Genomic DNA, 14,256 nt, shown 5'->3' on the forward strand with positions numbered 1-14,256 from the left:
TGTGTCTGCACAGATTAAAAACAGTGCAAGATTTGCATTTTATGTGCACTGTAATGCAAATGGTTTGAATTTGGTTCTTGTCGATGCTGTAAAATCCGTGTCTGAGGCATTTAACTTGTTTGCTCTCCTGCAGAAGCTTTATAACTTTGTATCTGGCTCGTACGTTCATCTCAAGTGGCTTGCAGTTCAGAAAGAGCTGTATCCACAGCAGCAGCCCAGGGAACTACAGAGACTTACGGGTGTAAGGTGGGAATGCAGATACATGACATACCGTAATCTGAGGGACAGGCTTCCAGCAGTTCTGAGAGTGCTACAGGATATCACACTTGAAAATAGTGTTTATAGATCAGTGGAGGCAAGGAGCCTTCTTTCTCAGATAGATTTACATTTCATAGGGCTTTTGGTTACCTTTTGTAAAGTGCTTGGTGATGCCAAATGTCTTTCTGACATGCTCCAATCAAGCTCTCTTGACCTCACAAGGGCTGTGGATCTAGTAGGTGCTGTGGGTCTAGTAGTTGCTGTGGGTCTAGTAGGTGCTGTGGGTCTAGTAGGTGCTGTGGATCTAGTAGGTGCTGTGGATCTAGTAGGTGCTGTGGATCTAGTAGGTGCTGTGGATCTAGTAGGTGCTGTGGATCTAGTAGGTGCTGTGGATCTAGTAGGTGCTGTGGATCTAGTAGTTGCTGTGGATCTAGTAGGTGCCCTTACAGACACATTACAGGACTACAGAAGTGAGGGTTACTTTGGAGAACTATGGAAGGAGGTTGAAGAGATTTCAGAGCACTGTAAAATAAGTGTATAAACAGTGTGTAAAAGACAGCCTAAAGCAAGTTTAAGATTTCACAACTCATTGATGATGAGCACTGCAGGACAGAAAAATAGTGACCAAAGGGATGGTGTGAACTTCCAAAGAGCTATCTTTTATCAGGTGCATGACAGTCTCACAGCTGAGCTGCAGAGGAGTTTTTCAAAGAAGAATTGTAAGGTAATGCAAGGGGTCCAGTCTCTCAACCCCAAGAGTACAACATTCTTGAACGTGGAGTGTCTCTTTGCCTTTGCTCAGACCTTTAAGTCAGATTTAGAGGACCTTTTGAGGTCCATCAAACCAAATGGCTTCTTGATAGGAGAGAAAATTGGAAGGGACAGACCATCTACTCTCCTTGACTTTGTTGTGTTTCTAGAACCTTATAAAAAGAGAGCTATTTCAACTTTGTAAGACTTCTGTTGTTACACCAGTCGGCAGTTCTTCTTGAGAGAAGCTTCTCAGCTTTAAAACGGATTAAAACCCACCTTAGGTGGGTTTTATTACTTAAGTTGTTTTTTTGGGTATCTGTACTTTACTATTTATATTTTTGAAAACCTTTACTTTTACTTCATTATATTCCTTAAGAAAATATTGTACTTTTTACTCCATACATTTTCCTTAACACCCAAAAGTACTCGTTACATTTTGAATGCTTAGCAGGACAGGAAAATAGTCAAATTCACGCACTTATCAACTGAACATCCCTGGTCATCCCTACTGCCTCGGACTCACTAAACACACATGCTTCATTTTTAAATCATGTTTGAATGTTGGATGTGCCCTTGGCTTTCCGTAAATAAATAAAAAACAAGAAAATGGTGCCATCTGGTTTGAAATTATTCATACTTTTAATAATTACGTATATATTTTAGCAATTACATTTACTTTGATACTTAAGTATATTTTAAACAAAATACTTTGACTTTTACTCAAGTAGTATTTTACTGGGTGACTTTTACTTGAGTAATTTTCTATTAAGGTATCTTTACTTTTCCACCACTGGGCTTCCATCAATGTCATTTCCAATCCCACATATTTTTTGTGGAAATATTTTTTTAAATTATATTTTCCTTTATTATTTTCCCCTAACCCTACCATCCCTCCCTTAATTGGAGTAAACTAATGGACAGCAACATTTAGGCTTCTACTTCCAACTTATACATACTATATACATTTGATCTTTTGTTTGTTTTTAGTCCCATCCGTCAGCTCCACTTAACTCCTCCCATTTATCTCTGAACACCATCCAGTATTTGTCATATATTTTTCATCTGTGCTGTGATGTTTCACAAAAGTTCTGAACCTTTCTAATCTCATAGTTTCTACATAAAATAAATTAAATACAAATTTGTTTTACAAAAGTATTATTATATTATTGATTGACTGACTATGACTTTTTAAATCACCCAGCAGTGCTATTCGCAAAGGGGGACATGGGAGTCTGGGGGTCCTCCCATTTTTGGGGGAATCTATAGTATATTTCCTGCATTTCTACACAATCTAAATGACCCTTCTAGTCATCTATTTACAACAACAAAAAAGTCAGCAAAAATGCCCACCGAAATCAAGCTAGGTAAGAGATTATTAAATATGTTTGTGATTGATAAGACTGAACTAGATCCATGACAATTCAATAATCAACCTGTGTTGCACTTTTAACCAATAGCCTAACAAATGAATAAATCTTACAAATAAAATACAGACTTAACATTCATCTGCGTGAACTTTAAGAAATCCTCTATATCAAATTTCTGCCAGACCGCCCAGCCAACCCAGGCCCCTAAACGCCTGACCCTCACCAGTCTAGTCTATAGCTGAACTCCCACCAACACAACTTCCTTCCCATTTTTTTGGTCTCATCTTTCCCTCTAACACACATAAACAGTACACCCTCCATATAATTAATATTATAGGCCTAATAGTACAGTAGAGTTATTTTTACATGCACACAATATAGCCGTCCTGCCCCTAGGGGTCCATGGCCCTGTAGCGCCCCAACCCAACACACCCCACTCAGCTTTAGGATCTTAGTGAAACATTCATTAGTGGTTTCAAGTGTTAGGCCATGGCCAGAGTGATAATAGTACAACAGACAACCAGTGCAAGTACTGAGCAGCCCAGCAGCTAGGGATTGCCTAAATGGGTATTTCCCCTGAGGTGGGGATGTTTTCAATACAGACTCCCTTTGTCGTACAGTATTCCATATAAGACATCCAGACCTTATGTAAATTGCACAATATACCCTTAATCCTAAAACAAATCTAGTGATAACTTGACATTTCTTCCATACATTGTGGGACGATAACCATCCTTCCAATTAATTGCAATGCATTTATTGGCCACTATAAATTCTAGGTAACACAGTTTCTTCTGATAAGGGTCTACATTATCAACATTTCCAAGCAAACAAAAACAGAAAGGGAGAATCTGTAGACATGCTGAGATAAAACAACATACTCTTTGCCAGAATTCAGCCATCACAACATATGCAAATTCAACATACATGTCCCCTTTTGTGTTTTACACCTCCAGCAGAATAATACAATTTGCATGATATTCAGTTTCACTGGCATTATGTCTGAGATTATTTGAACATGACTGGGCATTCCAACGTATCTGTATACTTTCTTCATCATCAGCATCTCCCTGGTCTTCCTCACATTTTTATTCAACATATTTTGTGTCATCGGAAAACCCTTGGCAGTGTCGTGGAAATTCTACAACACTCAGTCAATCTCATTGTTTATTATCAGTGCACTTGAGAGGTTCCAACCAACTCAACACATGTCAATCAGGAGCTCTCTCTGTGCAGTCCCGTTAGACCCTTACACAGTTGAAGTCGTAAGTGTATATATTTAATTTTACGTTTATTAAACTAGGCAAGTCAGTTAAGAAGAAATTCTTATTTTCAACGACAGCCTAGGAACAGTGGGTTAACTGCCTGTTCAGGGGCAGAACGAGTGGCTCGGGGATTCGAACTCGCAACCTTTCAGTTACTAGTCCAACGCTCTAACCACTAGGCTACCCTGCCGCCCCCTTAGGTTGGAGTCAGGGAGGTGACTAAGAACCTGATGGTCACTCTGACAGAGCTCCAGAGTTCCTCTGTGGAGATGGAAGAACCTTCTAGAAGGACAACCATCTCTGCAGCACTGAACAAATCAGGCCTTTATGGTAGAGTGCCCAGATGGAAGCCACTCCTCAGTAAAAGGCACATGACAGCACGCTTTTAGTTTGCCAAAAGGCACCTAAAGGACTCTCAGACCATGAGAAACTGAAAGATTCTCTGGTTTTATGAAACCAAGATTAAACTATTTGGCATGAATGCCAAGTTATACGCCTGGAGGAAACCTGGCACCATCCCTACGGTGAAGCATGGTTTTAGCAGCATCAGGAACGAGGGAAGATGAACAGAGCAATGTACAGAGAGACCCTTGATGAAAACCTGCTTCAGAGAGCTCAGGACCTTAGACTGGGGCAAAGGTTCACCTTCCAACAGGACAACAACCCTAAGCACACAGCCAAGATACAGGAGTGGCTTCGGGACAAGTCTCTGAATGTCTTTGAGTGGCCAGCCAAAGCACAGACTTGAACCTGACCGAACATCTCTGGAGAGACCTGAAAATAGCTGTGCAGCGACGCACCCCATCCAACCTGACAGAGCTTGAGAGGATCTGCAGAGAAGAATGGGAGAAACTCCCCAAATACAGGTGTGCCAAGCTTGTAGCGTCATACTCAAGAAGACTTGAGGCTGTAATCGCTGCCAAAGGGGCTTCAACAAAGTACTGAGTAAAAGGTCAGAATACTTATGTAAAGTTTGTTATAGTTAATACATTTTCAAAAATGTATAGTAACCTGTTTTTTCTTTGTCATTGTGTGGTATTGTGTGTAAATTGATGAGGGAAAAAAAACAATTTTAGAATAAGGCCGTTATTCTTAAAAAACTTTTCTACGCTGTAGAATAATAGTGAAGACATCAAAACTATGAAATAACACATATGAAATCATGTAGAAACAGCTTTGCACACTCTTGGCATTCTCTCAACCAGCTTCCTTTCAATGGAATGCATTTCAATTAACAGGTGTTCCTTGTAGGGTTGTAGGGTTAGAATGTAGGGTTGGTATGCAGAAGATAGCCCTATTTGGTAAAAGACCAAGTTCAAATTATGGTAAGAACATCTCAAATAAGCAAAGAGAAACAACAGTCTTTTATTACTTTAAGACATGAAGGTAAGCCCATCCGGAAAATATTAACTTTTAAACAAGGCAGTTAACCCACTGTTCCTAGGCCGTCATTGTAAATGAGAATTTGCCTAGCTAAATAAAGGTTCAATAAAAAATAAAATAAATAAAAAAGTTTCTTCAAGTGCAGTCGCAAAAACCAGGAAGACCCAGAGTTACCTCTGCTGCAGACAATAACTTAATTAGAATTATCAGCCTCAAAAATGGTTGCGCAAATAAATGCTTCACAGAGTTCAAGTAACAGACACATCTCAACATCAACTGTTCAGAGGAGAAAACGTGAAATCAGGCCTCCATGGTCGAATTGCTGCAAAGAAACCTCTGCTAAAGGTCACCAATAATAAGAAGAGACTTGCTTGGGCCAAGAAGCATGAGCAATGGACATTAGATTGGTGGAAATCTGTCCTTTGCTCTGATGAGTCCAAATTTGAGATTTTTGGTTGCAACTGCCGTGTCTTTGTGAGATGCAGAGCAGGTGAACGGATTATCTCTGCATGTGTGAATCCCACAGTGAATCATGGAGAAGGTGTGAGGGTGCTTTGCTGGTGACACTGTCAGTGATTTATTTAGAATTCATGGCGCACTTAACCAGCATGGCTACAACAGCATTCTGCAGCGATATGCCATCCCATTTGGTTTGCGCTTAGTGGGACTATCATTTGTTTTTCAACAGGACAATGACCCAAAACATACATCCAGGCTGTGTAAAGTCTATTTGACCAAGAAGGAGAGTGATGGAGTGCTGCAGATGGCCTGGCCTCCACAATCACCCAACCTCAACCCAATTGAGATCTTGGGATGAATTGGACCGCAGAGTGAAGGAAAAGCAGCCAACAAGTGCTCAGAATATAACTTCTTCAAGACAGTTGGAAAAGCATTCCAGGTGAAGCTGGTTGAGAGTATGCCAAGATTGTGCAAATTGTAGCCACTTTGAACAATGTAAAATATATATTTGTTTGTTTAACACTTGTTTGGTTACTACATGACTCCATATGTGTTATTTCATAGTGTTGATGTCTTCAAATAATTATTCTACAATGTAGAAAATTGTAGAAATAAATCAAAACCCTTGAATGAGTAGATGTGTCCAAACCTTTGACTGGTACTATATACACATCTTTAAAAATATATATTTTCCTTTATTACTTTGTATCCCTACCACCGCTCCCTTAATTGGAGTAAACTAGTTGACAACAACACTTAGACCTATACATCCAGTGTATACATACTATATACACAGTTGAAGTCGGAAGTTTACATACACCTTAGTCAAATACATTTAAACTCAGTTTTTCCACAATTCCTGACATTTATTCCTAGTAAAAAGTCCCTGTTTTGGGTCAGTTAGGATCATCACTTTATTTTAAATGTCAGAATAATAGTAGAGAGAAATATATATGTCAGCTTTTATTTCTTTCATCACATTCCCAGTGGGTCAGAAGTTGACATACACTCAATTAGTATTTGGTAGCATTGCCTTTAACTTCTTGGTGACAAGGGGCAGTATTTTCACATCCGGATGAAATGCATGCCCAAATTCAACTGCCTGCTACTCATCCCCAGAAGATAAGATATGCATATTAATAGTATATTTGAAAAGATAGAAAACACTCTGAAGTTTCTAAAACTGTTTGAATCATGTCTGAGTATAACATAACTTATTTAGCAGGCTAGAATCCGAGGACCAATTTGTTTTTTTTAGGTCACTCTATTCCATGGGTTTTCATTGGGAATCCAGATTTCTAAGGGACCTTCTTGCAGTTCCTACCCTTTCCACTGGATGTCACCAGTCTTTAGAAATTGGTTGAGGTTTTTCCTTTGTGTAATGAAGAAGTACGGCCACCTTGAACGAGGGTAACTTGAAGTATACTGTTAGATAGAGGCACGTGACCAGAAAGCATGCTACAGTTTGTTTTCCTCCTGTATTGTACACAGATCATCCCGTCTTCAATTTTATTGATTATTTACATTAAAAAAATACCTAAAGTTGTATTACAAAAGTAGTTTGAAACAGTTCTGTCTTGTGCAGACACACGAAGACAGAAGACAAGCACCCACAAAACCCAACACAAAACAGGCTACCTAAATATGGTTCCCAATCAGAGACAATGACTAACACCTGCCTCTGATTGAGAACCATATCAGGCCAAACATAGAAACGGGAAAACTAGACACACAACATAGAATGCCCACTCAGCTCACATCCTGACCAACACTAAAACAAAGAAAACACAAAAGAACTATGGTCAGAACGTGACAGTTCTATTGTTTCCAATACATGTTTATATTATCTTCAATGTATCGTCCATGTTTTTTTTATTTCATTATTATTTGTTTATTTCACCTTTATTTAACAGGTAAGCCAGTTGAGAACATGTTCTCATTTACAAATGCGACCTGGCCAAGTTAAAGTAAAGCAGTGCGACAAAAACAACAACACAGAGTTACATATAAACAAACATACAGTCAATAACACAATAAAAAAATCTGTGTACAGTGTGTGCAAATGTAGAAGAGTAGGGAGGTAAGACAATAAATAGACCATAGAGGCAAAATAATTACAATTTAGCATTAACACTGGAGTGATGTGCAGATGATGAGGTGCAAGTAGAGATACTGGGGTGCAAAAGAGCAAGAGGATAAGTAACTGTCATGACTTCTGCCAAAGTTGGTCCTTCTCCTTGTTTTTTTGCAATTCATTCCAGTCATTGGCAGCAGAGAACTGGAAGGAAGGCCGGCAAAAGGAGGTGTTGGCTTTGGGGATGGCCAGTGAAATATACCAGCTGGAGCACGTGCTACGGGTGGGTGTTGCTATGGTGACCAGTGAGCTAAGATAAGGTGGAGCTACAGTGGGGAGAACAACTATTTGATACACTGCCGATTTTGCAGGTTTTCCTACTTACAAAGTATGTAGTGGTCTGTAATTTTATCATAGGTACACTTCAACTGTGAGAGACAGAATCTAAAACAAAAATCCAGAAAATCACATTGTATGATTTTTAAGTAATTCATTTGCATTTTATTGCATGACATAAGTAGGAAAACCTGCAAAATCGACAGTGTATCAAATACTTGTTCTTCCCACTGTATACATAGCAAAGACTTATAGATGACCTGGAGCCAGTGGGTTTGGCGACGAATATGCAGTGAGGGCCAGCCAACGAGAGCATACAGGTCGCAGTGGCTTTGTTGCGAAATAGGAAGCCGATTCTAGATGTAATTTTGGATTGGAGATGCTTAATGTGAGTCTGAAAGGAGAGTTTACAGTCTAACCAGACACCTAGGTATTTGTAGTCATCCACATATTCTAAGTCAGAACCGTCCAGAGTAGTGATGCTAGTCGGGCGAGAGGTTGCGGGCAGTAATCGGTCGAAGAACATGCACTTTGTTTTTACTAGCATTTAAAAGCAGTTGGAGGCCACAGAAGCAGTGTTGTATGGCATTGAAGCTCGTTTGAAGGTTTGTTAGCACAGTGTCCAAAGAAGGGCCAGATGTATACAGAATGGTGTCGTCTGCGTAGAGGTGGATCAGAGAATCACCAGCAGCAAGAGCGACATGATTGCTATATACAGAGAAATTAGTCAACCTGAGAATTGAACCCTGTGGCACCCCCATAGAGACTGACAGAGGTCCAGACAACAGAACCTCCGATTTGACACACTGAACTCTATCTGAGAAGTAGTTGGTGAACCACGCAAGGCAGGCATTTGAGAAACCAAGGCTGTTGAGTCTGCCGATAAGAATGGGGTGATTGACGGAGTCAAAAGCCTTGGTCAGGTCGATGAAGACGGCTGCACAGTACTGTCTTTTATCGATGGCGGTTATGATATCGTTTAGAACCTTGAGCGTGGCTGAGGTGCACCCATGACCTGCTTGGAAACCAGATTGCATAGTGGAGAAGGTACGGTGGGATTACTAGCTGACTACTAGCTAGTAGCTAGTTAGCTGGCTAGCTTCTGAAGGTAGTTCCGGTTCTGAAGTATAAAAATTGCAGATCCATAGCACATTAGGTGAGGCGGGTTGCAGGATAGTATGTTCAGTCCGTAGATGGAAATTGAGATTTAAAGTATAAAAAAATGTATACAAAATATATAAGAAGAAAAATGATATATAGACAGGACAGGACAAGATACACAAAACAGACATCTGACTGTTATGCCATCTTGGATAAAGACTGTTGGAATGCATTCCACTAAAACTTTTGACTGGTAGTGTAAGTATTCACCCACCTGAGTCAATACAACTATGAAATAACACATATGGAATTATGTAGTAACCAAAAAAGTTAAACAAATATATTTGAGATTCTTCAAATAGCCACCCTTTGCCTTGATGACAGCTTTGCACACTCTTGGCACAGCTGGCGCTGCAGTACAGCGCCCTTAACCACTGCCCCACCCGGGAGGCCCCAAATTATTTTTTCTTACCCATCTACCAATCGGTACCCTTCTTTGAGAGGCATTGTAAAACCTCTATTTCAGTAGCACAAACACGAGCAGAACGCAAAAATGTTTTGCAATACCCTTATCCTAAATGTGGGGTGAAACCAAAGGCATTTAGCCTACATGACAACATAACATGTAGCTTAGCCCTGTTTACACATTGATTGTTTAGCTATCGGAAAGGGGTGTCCAGAGAATCTGGTTACATAGCCACTCCGTGATATTAATTGGTCCGGATCCCAAGGGTCCCTAATACCATTGCCTTTACAGTAAGGAGTTGACTGTCTGTAATTCCTGGTTCTCAGTAGTTCCGTCAGTTGAAGGTGGGGTTGGTGGCTCCAAGCTGTATGATTGGGAACATGGCTCAGGGACAAGCCAACCCAAACACTATCTTAGCTTTTCAGGGAAATGCTAAAAGTGTTAAATCATGAGGAGAGGGACCGGGAGGGGGGAATCACGTGCACTTCCCCTGGCCTCACACCCTGCTACACCCCCCTCTATACCCCTCCACTGCCAATCCAGCTATCCATCCCCCATCCATCTTCTCAGTAAGCTGACATAGCGTGTTTAAGCGTTAGCTGCTTTGTCTCTAATAGGATCAAGGGCTTACATTGTCATCTGATAAAACTAAGCAGCTTGATAACTGCGCTGCTCCTTCTTAACCAATTTGTACTCAATTAGGATAATGAGGAAACAAGCGAAGATGGACCGAGAATGTATTAACATGATAAGATAACTGAGTCCCATCGCCCCCCAAAACACACACACTGATACAAACACACACACACACACACACACACACACACACACACACACACACACACACACACACACACACACACATTACCTGCTTGTTTTACTTGAGAAGTCAGTCATTAAACTGGTCGCTCTCATAATAAAGGCTTGACAATTTGATTTCCTTCGCAGCACTGTAGGCTATGTGTAGACTAAACTGAGAAGTAAAATCTGCAACTGAAATCTACCTATCATATCATGATATTGATAAGTTATCATGAACAATATAAATATGTATAGTATGTTAACATGATGAAGATGACACATGATAACGTTGTCACCATGTTTGCTTACTAATAGTGGGTAAAGTGCTTAGCAAGTGATCCAGTGATTTCCATATCATCCGCTTGGCCTCATCCCTCTGGACATTGCAAGGACCTGCAGTCTGCAGCATTTCCACGCCTAGCCGCATGTAAGATTCCTGGCTCTGTGACGTCCAGCAGCCCTAATGAGCATCACCGTCCAGGGGTTTCCTGAGAAGCTGCTCAGCAACATGGTGATTCCTTCCTGAATAAGGTATAATTTCACTAAGGCCATTAGCTCTCACTAGCAACCATGCCAGACTGATTGAGGGAACAACACACAAGTGCAAATAGGTGACACAGGTATGGCTGGCAGGCCATTCCAGAGGCTAGCTGATTCTATATCAAACACTACACATTATTATACCTGAAATTTGCAGGTTTTTGCAGATCCTCAGAAACCTGCATTATGGGCAGGTTCTGCAGAATGTATGTCTCGTTAAAGAGAGCAGGCCAACGTACTCTGAGGACTGTACCTGCAATCTGAAGGTTTTAGCGAGCAGATTGCAGGTTTTAGCGAGAAAATTGCAAACACACCCCACCACAATGACCATCCAACAAAATGTCTACTGTGCATTGTGAAGCAGATGGTCAGATTTGTACTCTAACAAAGCCCATGTCGAAGGTGGTCTAGACCACCAATGTGATTCTAGTAGTTCAAACATCTAGTAGTTATTTTACCATCTGTCACGTTCTGACCATTATTTCCTTTGTTTTGTATTTATTTAGTATGGTCAGGGCGTGGGCAGTCTATGTTTGATTTTCTATGATTTGGGGATTTCTATGTTTGGCCTAGTATGGTTCTCAATCAGAGGCAGGTGTCATTAGTTGTCTCTGATTGAGAATCATACTTAGGTAGCCTGGGTTGCACTGTTTGTTTGTGGGTGATTGTCTATGTTAGTGGCTTGTGTCAGCACAGGTCTCATTTGTAGCGTCACGGTCGTTTTTGTTACTCTTTTGTATAGTGTTGCAGTGTTCTCTTTATTAAAATTCACTATGAACACATACCACGCCGCATTTTGGTCCTCTGATCCTTCTCGCCTCTCCTCTTCAGATGAAGAGGAAGACCGTGACACCATCTGTAGTTCTGCAGAAGTCTTAGGAGGATGCTAAGCCTGTTCTTAGAAGATCCATGCTTTACCTTGATGATTTGGATAGGCAACATGGGGCAGCATCTGTAAATTTGGCATTGACTCTTCAATCTGCTTCTTTAATAGGTAATTTCTTGATGTTGTTAAGACATTAACCTTCACTGCGAACTGAATTGTTTATCAAGTGAAGAGCATCCCAAAAAATGCCATTGCATGACTCCGTTCTGTTGTATTAAATCAAATGGATTCCAGTGAAAGGAATCAATAGTTATTTTCACTGCCCATTCATTGTTAAACCCACTGACTTTAAAAGACTCTGGCTTCTAGCCATTTGAATGTTTCCAATTCACTTTGTAATTTAGTTATTAACCATTTAGACACTGTGAATGCATGACTAATTTGACACCCAAGAACTCCGCCAAATAGATTGCCTTGGCTTAACCTGTTACTACAGTGGGCTAAATCAGGTTCACACAGAGTGATTCTTGGTCATCTTAAACAAATCTACTTTGAAACAAAAGTATACACCTCACACACATGGTTAAGGGCTTAAAAAAAGAAGACACCTGTACCATGTCAGATATAGAGTTGAAATGTATTCAATTTTGAGTTCGCATCCCAATATTACACTTTATATACATCACAGAAGACTGAAATATAACAAAACTGTTTGACACAAACATTTGATTTTCATCAGACTATGACATTAAGAGTGAGCTCCCAGTCTCTGATGGCCACAGGCTACTTCTCCTCACATTAACAGGACCATGGTGAGGCTTGCTAGTTTCTCTAGTCGTCTCATATCCTCTGATTAGCTTGTCCTTCAAGGTCAAATATGCATTAGATGTATGTGTGTTTTTATACTGTAAGTGCCATGTGCTGGCTCATACTCAAAGGGGCACTGAACATTGTTGTAATTTTTATTTCACCACCAGTGTTGTTGTAGCCGGTATTGCATCATAATGCTGTAAAAAAAAAAAATCGTTTTAAAAAGGTCTCCTGGCTACTTACTTCTCCAACCAAAACACTGTTGCACTGTTGAGTATTTCAAGTATCTCTCAGGCTGTCCTCAAAGACGTAACATAGTAAACATAAATCTGTGACACTCAAATTAGTAATATGTGTTATGTTTGGTATGGTTGCAAAGACAGAAGGTTACTTGAATGTCTAGCAACCCAAAGATTGATTGTTTGAATAACATCACAGACAATTTAAGCATGTTAACTAATTAGTAACTTTGCAACTACTTACTACTTTTTTAGCTGCTCTGCAAATACTTGACATCTTAGCTTACCTTTCCTCTGACTTTAACATGAACCCCTAACCTTAACCCCTAACCCTAACCCCTAGCCTAGCTAATGTTAGCCACCTAGCTAATGTTATCCACAACAAATTGGAATTCGGAACATATCATACACATTGCTATGTTATATTATATGTTTACTATGTTATGTCTACCCCTGAGTCCAAGTTGCTCTGTTGCAATGTCAGGATTCAACAAATGCCAACTGTATGGAGTAGGGAGACTATGAAATACTGAATATTAAATAATAGTTGTTTTCATAACCCTGAATGTATTCATGTAAGGCAATTTAGCAAACATGACTCACAGATCATCTTAAAATTCACTTTGTGGCTTAAGCTTTAAAGCCACACTCCCTGTGGGTCATCCATAGAGACAGATAGAGGACTCTAGTGCCCAAAAGCCTGTTGCAGCATGGGTTGTGCAATTAAGGACTTTCATTATTTTGAAGGAAGGATCACTCCAGGTGGCAGTATGCATCTTTTCAGTTTGTGTACCAACTCATAGAAATTTGGATTCTTCAAAATGGAGGTGGACTCAATTGCACTGCCCATGCTCAAACAGACGCCATAATTGTAATGATACAATGTTGCGTCCTCTAACTACTGTATCTCTATGGGGTCACCAACAAAAAAAACAAGGTGCATTCCAGCGTTTTCACATGAATATTGCACATGGTGTGGCCTGGGGTGGTCTAGGCCACTGCCTCCAGAACACATGTACTGATGCCAGCATGAGTTTGAATACAGCCCATTGATGTTCAGCAAAAACTCTCCTCCCTTTCCACTCTACCTCTCTCTGTCCTACCCAATAAAATATGTAAGGAGTGGGGCTGCCCAAAGAAAAGAAAATAGAACTTGGTAGTACTCAAGGGAATTATATTCGAGCAACATTAGCCTACTTACTGTAAAACAAATATTTGAAGCAATACAAAGTCTTCTATAACAGAAACAATGGAGTGAATGGTCATTAGCTGTCCACTATGACAAGGTAAGACAGTTGCACTCATTTAATTTAATTTAATTTATGTACAAACTTGCCATGTACTCTGATTTGACAATTAATTAGGCCAACATGGTGAAAATCTGTTTAGTACTTTAACCAACAGTCCATTGGGGTTTGGCAGGTGGCACACATTGACATTGTAATGACTCATAAGTAGGTTCGATATTAAATATCTACAGTTTAAACATATCCAAACCAAATTACCATTACATCTTTTTTGGGACTGTAATGCTGCATTAAATTGAGATTTTGATGCCAAAACAGCCTGTTTTCTCCT

This window comes from Oncorhynchus kisutch, linkage group LG4, assembly GCF_002021735.2.
Source record: "Oncorhynchus kisutch isolate 150728-3 linkage group LG4, Okis_V2, whole genome shotgun sequence".
NCBI lineage: Eukaryota > Metazoa > Chordata > Actinopteri > Salmoniformes > Salmonidae > Oncorhynchus > Oncorhynchus kisutch.